The sequence below is a fragment of the Camelina sativa genome, chromosome 5 (assembly GCF_000633955.1).
Source record: "Camelina sativa cultivar DH55 chromosome 5, Cs, whole genome shotgun sequence".
Lineage (NCBI taxonomy): Eukaryota > Viridiplantae > Streptophyta > Magnoliopsida > Brassicales > Brassicaceae > Camelina > Camelina sativa.
Window position 1 is genome coordinate 33,605,345 of NC_025689.1, and position 5,627 is coordinate 33,610,971.

At 36.7% G+C, this 5,627-nt stretch overlaps 1 long non-coding RNA gene across 17 annotated transcripts; it reads right to left on the reverse strand.

The window, feature by feature from the left end:
- LOC104788409 lies at positions 1 to 5,264 on the reverse strand. 17 transcript variants are annotated; one of them, XR_002038330.1, is made up of 26 exons: positions 5,153 to 5,264; positions 4,929 to 4,965; positions 4,706 to 4,786; positions 4,501 to 4,601; positions 4,235 to 4,395; positions 4,031 to 4,145; positions 3,786 to 3,916; positions 3,563 to 3,693; positions 3,314 to 3,484; positions 2,979 to 3,204; positions 2,840 to 2,891; positions 2,662 to 2,700; positions 2,422 to 2,576; positions 2,230 to 2,317; positions 1,974 to 2,136; positions 1,681 to 1,794; positions 1,540 to 1,582; positions 1,381 to 1,451; positions 1,232 to 1,285; positions 1,059 to 1,121; positions 882 to 976; positions 736 to 782; positions 550 to 634; positions 345 to 421; positions 115 to 194; positions 1 to 33 (listed from the first exon to the last, which is right to left on the reverse strand). It is a non-coding gene; the product is annotated as an uncharacterized LOC104788409 (long non-coding RNA). The 17 variants fall into 17 exon arrangements; XR_002038333.1 differs by having other exon boundaries at positions 4,540 to 4,601; positions 4,929 to 4,977; XR_002038332.1 differs by having other exon boundaries at positions 3,809 to 3,916; positions 4,929 to 4,977.

Here is a 5,627-nt window from a genome sequence, read left to right on the forward strand (position 1 = left end):
AATGTTGAAGGAAGCCTCGTGTAACAATACAATCTGCAGATAACAAAACACATAAAAACTTTAATATACTTGTGAGATTAAAAATGAGAAAATGACAAGTAGGAAAGTGTTTACCAAAATATAAACCAGCACCCAAACTTCCATCTACTTTCGACACACAGAGACCTGGAAAGCTATAGTAGGAACCAATGGAGCTGAAACAGAAACGTGATGCATATAAAATCGGAACTGAGAAATATATAGTACTTTAACTCGTACACTTCAATTTGGCCATACTGCAAAAGCGGTTCAAACAATTGAAGATCACTGTAAGTTGAGAATGAACAAATATTTGAATCACTTACAGAGATCAAGAAAAAGAATATTAAGTTTCCATTTCATCGTTGTTGTTGCTGCGTCATATAGTGCATCATCCCCGATTCTGTGAAGAAAGTGAACCATCAAGAGAAGCAAGAAAAGAAAAAACCGAAATATCAGTCTCCTCCGATCCAAATCGTAACAATGACCACACAAAAAAAAAGAACCAAACTTTAAGCAGATTTAACTCACTCTGTCTGTGGAGACAAAAGAGGTTTCACCTTTTGGAGGACATGTAACATTTCCAACTGGTTTTTGGGATGATCCACAGGGAGGCCTGAAAGAAACATGGTAAAACCATATGTAACAAAACTTTAGAAAAATAATCAAACGAGCAGTGAGAGAAGATGCAATTCAAGTATCGGGAATTATACTTACAGGGGATAGGTGTGTTTGTCCACGGTTCTGTGATAACGTTACACACGCTGGTTGTCAATAATTTTACATCAGAATTAAGGAATAACTTCAAACAAGTTAAAAGAAAAATGACAGTAAAGAAAAGGAATTTGAGATCAGTTACTTACAGAGATTAAGAAAAAGGATATTAATCTTCCATTCCATCGTTGTTGTTGCTGCGTCATATAGTGTGCATCACCCCCTCATTCTGTAACAATACAACCTGCAGATAACAAACACACATAAAACTTTGAATATACTGGTGAGATCAAAGATGAGAAAATGACAAGTAGGTAAATGTTTACAATATAATCCGGCAGTGAGTAAACCACCACCCAAAATTCCATTTACATTTGACACACAGAGACCTGGAAAGATATAGTAGGAACCAGTTGAGCTGAACGTGATCCATATAAAATCAGGAACTGAGAAAATAGATAGTCTTTTCACTATGGAGACTGGAGACAAAAAGTTTCACCTTTTGGAGGACAAACGTAACATCTCCAACTGGTTTTGAGATGATCCACAGGTGCTGAAAGAAACATGGTATAAGCATATGTAACAAGACATTAAAAAATCAAACGAGTAGTGAAAGAAGATGCAAATCAAGTATAGGGAATTACTTACAGGGCATAAGTTTTTTCCACGGTTCTATGATAAACTTTCCTAAAGCTGCATCATATTCAATTACTCCACATCTGTATAAAGGATTATTGGTTGAGCATCTGATACAGTTAGACAACAAAGCTAAATAACTCTAGTAAATTTAGGATCTGATATATTAACCTTTTGGACTGCAACTGACTGGTTTTGAGATGATCCTCAGGGCCTGAAAGAAACATGGTAACACCATATGTAAGAAGACGTTAAAAAAAAATCAAACGACTAGTGAAAGAAGATGTAATTCAAGTATTAAGAATTACTTACAGGGCATAAGAGTTGTCCACGGTTCTATGATAATCTTTCCAGAAGCTACATCATATTCAATAACTCCACGTCCGATTTTGAGCTCCAATCTGCTACGAAAACAAGTTGGCCATGCTGCAGCAATTCAAACAATGATCACTGTGAGGGAGAATCAAGTTAGGATCTGATACAGTAAGACAATAAAGCTAAATCAATTCCAGAAAAAAATGGATTTCATATCAGAAAGACAGAAAAAACAAGACAAGGGAGTAGAAACCAAAATGTTGCAGCAAAACATTAGTTGTCAATCATACCTTCAAATGTTGCCATGGAGAAGATGATGGGAGCCAAAGTATCAGAAGAAGTGAAGTGAAGTGAAGTGAGATCAAATATTATCAAATACCAACTTCTTCTAAGAGAAAGTAACACAAGGTGTTCTGCAGGAACCCTTCTTTGCTAACTCAAAGGAAGTACCACCTGCAAAATGGGATGCGTTACAAATTCAGCATATTAAACTACAAGTATAAATTGTGCCTTATGGTTTTGGTAAACCAAGGGAGGCAATGTTACCTCTCGTTGTGGTCGATTGTCATCCTAATCTGGCCGGTAATTGGGTAGAGGAAACCTCGCTTGCGACAACCACTTCCCATAAATCTCACTGTTAAGTTAGAACCAAAAACACAATGAAACAAGAAATCAGGTTAGCACATACTGCAAGATACGAAATTGGTATTGAAAAAAATAAAGGTCTAGTTTCTATACCTGTACAGTCCCATTCTCTTGGCAAGATTTGAAATTTGCTCATAATCCCATCGATCCCTTTTGTCTCTGGAAACAATTTCTTGTTGGCTATCATTGGCCAACAGAACGCCTAACTTCCACTTCCACTCATCAACAATGGCCACGAAAGATGCAGCCTATAAAAAGTTCACGCAATGTATCAAATCATTTCCCAAGTAAAAAGTGGATCAAATAGAATGAACAAAAATAAATGAAGTATACTTGATAAGAGCAGGAAGCTGCTGCAACGTTGTGGACCATCTAGAGAAGCAACAAAGGTAAAAAAACAAAAATATCAGTCTCCTTCTGATCTAAATCGTAACAATGACCCAAAAAAAAAAAAAATTAAGCTGATTTTAACTCAATCTGTGTGTGGAGATTGGAGACAAAAAATTTTTACCTTTTGGAGGACATGTGACATCTCCAACTAGTTTTGGGATGATCCACGGTGCCTGAAAGAAACAAGGCATAATTGTTGTTCACTGTAAAACTAAATGTAACAAGACGTTAAAAGATGCCATTCAAGTATCGGGAATTACCTACAAGGCATTATAACTATCTGCACGCAGCCTCCTTCCTCGAATCCACTAGCCATCACAATTTCAAGCTCATCATCATGTACAATCTGCAACATAGCAGTGATGAGCCACACTTCAGTCAACAGAAGAAACATCTGGGCTATTCACTTGGGTCCATCTGATATATGTATCCTCCATGGCCAACAACACTCTTCGGTTTCACCAAACTCCATAGCTCTCGTCTCAGCTACACAAAACAGAACATCACAAAGAAGACAAATAAAAAAACAATATGACAAAACCACTCAACAGAGATCAAAACGAAAAAAAATAAGAAGCAAGGTTGGAAGGCAAACCGTGGAGGAGAAAGATAGAAGCTGGATTGCGGGTAGAGGAAGCAAGAAGGTGTGAAAAACGACATGTAGCAGACACAATCTCTCCTAAGTTCTGGCTTCATACATACATGTCTCGATGGAGAAGAGCACCGTTGACTTCAGCTCTGAGTACAAGGAACTCTAATCACGGGCCTGAAATTGCTGAGAAATTGCGTGAGAGAGGGAAAATTAAAAACATGTAAAATAGAAAGCAGAGAAAAAACATCAAACCTTAGCCTTTGAGTTTGGCTCTGCAAGCAGCTTCTTTCCTGAGTCCACCAGTAAACAGAACAAACATCAGCTGTGGGCCCTTCACTTGGCTCCTTGTGTTATGTATCTTCCATGGCCAACACAACACGCACCTACCAGAAAGAGACATGTCAAAACATATGGAACATTGTCGGATCCATAAGAAAAAGAAAACATATGAAGATTTAGAGTCAGAGAAACAGACCTGATTATTTTTAATGTAGCAACTATCATATAGTGGAGGTAAATCATCTTTCTTGGCCAAAAGATCAGCGGCAACTTTAAATTGCTTCAAGGCATGAATCTCATCAAACATCCGTGAAAACATAATATCACCTAAATAAATCCATGGCCAAAAAAAACAGAAAAAAATATGAGAATTTGCAAACTAGAAGAAGAAGAAGAAGAAGAAGGATGGAAAGATATAGAGAGGGTGAGATTAGAGAGTACCAAGTCTAATTGTTTAGGAAAAGGTCTTCTAGGGCTTTAAGACCTGGTTTACCAAAGCGTAGCTCAGATACTTCTCGAGCAGCCATCACAACTTCACTAGCTCATCATGTACAACCTGCAACATAGCCATGATAAGCCACACTTCAGTCAAGATAAATGTTTCCAAGCCAATTACCAAAAAGAGCCAGAGAAAAAAAATGGAACCTTGGCCACTGAGTTTGATATGCTGCTAGCAGCCTCCTCGAATCCACCGCTCTATGATAAATTTCCAGAAGCAAATTTAAGTATCGGGAATTATACTTACAGGAGGGCATAATGAGTGGTCTTGTCCACGGTTCTGAGATTAATTTTACCACACACACAAGCTGCATCATATTCAAAAAACATCTACATCTGAATAAAGGTTTAACTTCAAACAGGTTAAGAAAAAGAAAAAAGACAGTGAAGAAAAGGAATGTGAGATCACTTACTTAACAGAGATTAAGAAAAAAAGGATATAAAAATTTTACATTCCATCGTTGTTGTTGCTGCGTCCTGCATATAGTGTGCATCTTTTACTCCTCCCCTAATTCTGTGAAGAAAGCAATAAAACCAAATCTTTCTTAGCTTCATCAAAGCAATTAAAATCGTAACAATGAAAAGAAAGAAAAAACTTTAAACCGATTTTGAACTCACTCTGTTGTGTGTGGTGGGGCGAAGAACTTGAAGCTCGGGGACGAAGACCGTGTTGAATGAGTCGAAACATTCCAATACAACCTATAAAAGAAAAAAAAAACACATGGTTAGTTAATTGAAAATATCCTTTTAAGTATATATCAAAGTTTGAAACTTTCATTGGAATAGTGAGTGAACAATGTTTCATTAGTTTTAGATGGAGAGACAAAAAAAAAGGTTTCACCTTTAGGAGGACCGTGTTGAATGAGTCGAACGGGGGACTGTCAAAAAGACTATCAACCATCATCAGATTCAGATAGCCAATGAAAGAATGAATCTTCGTTAGTTTTAAGTTTAGTAGAAACCAATCAATCAAAAAAAAAAAATACAAACTTTCGAATCAAAACCCTAACTCAATCAAATCAAATACAAAAATCGAATTCAGAAGAAGGAGAAAACAAGAAATACCTCTGATTTGTTCAATACCCTAACCTAGTTAGTCGCCGCCGTAACTCAATCAAATCAAACCCTAACTCTTCTCTCNTTTTTTTTTTTTTTTTTTCTCTTTCGCCACCTGAAAGACGAGTCTCTCTCTCTCTTTGTGTCAAGAGAAGAGACCTCTGTGCTTTATAGAGAGCGATGAGAACCCCAACGGTTATTAATAAAAACCAAATCCTATTTTTCTATTACAGCCGTTAGATTGTAATTGTCTTTTAGATCCAACGGTGGATAGACCATTAAAGTAGGTTATTAAAAAAAAAGGAAATCTTTGTCAACAAATCGTATCTTTGTCAACAAATCGTATCTTTTACAGCCATTCATTATTAATTAATGTTTTAGTAATTGCTGAGATCTTTCTTGAACCAAAAAAAAGGTCCAAAACTATAAAATGTTGCATCATCAATTTAATCCGAACCAACTTATCCAAACCAATTAGCTCCGG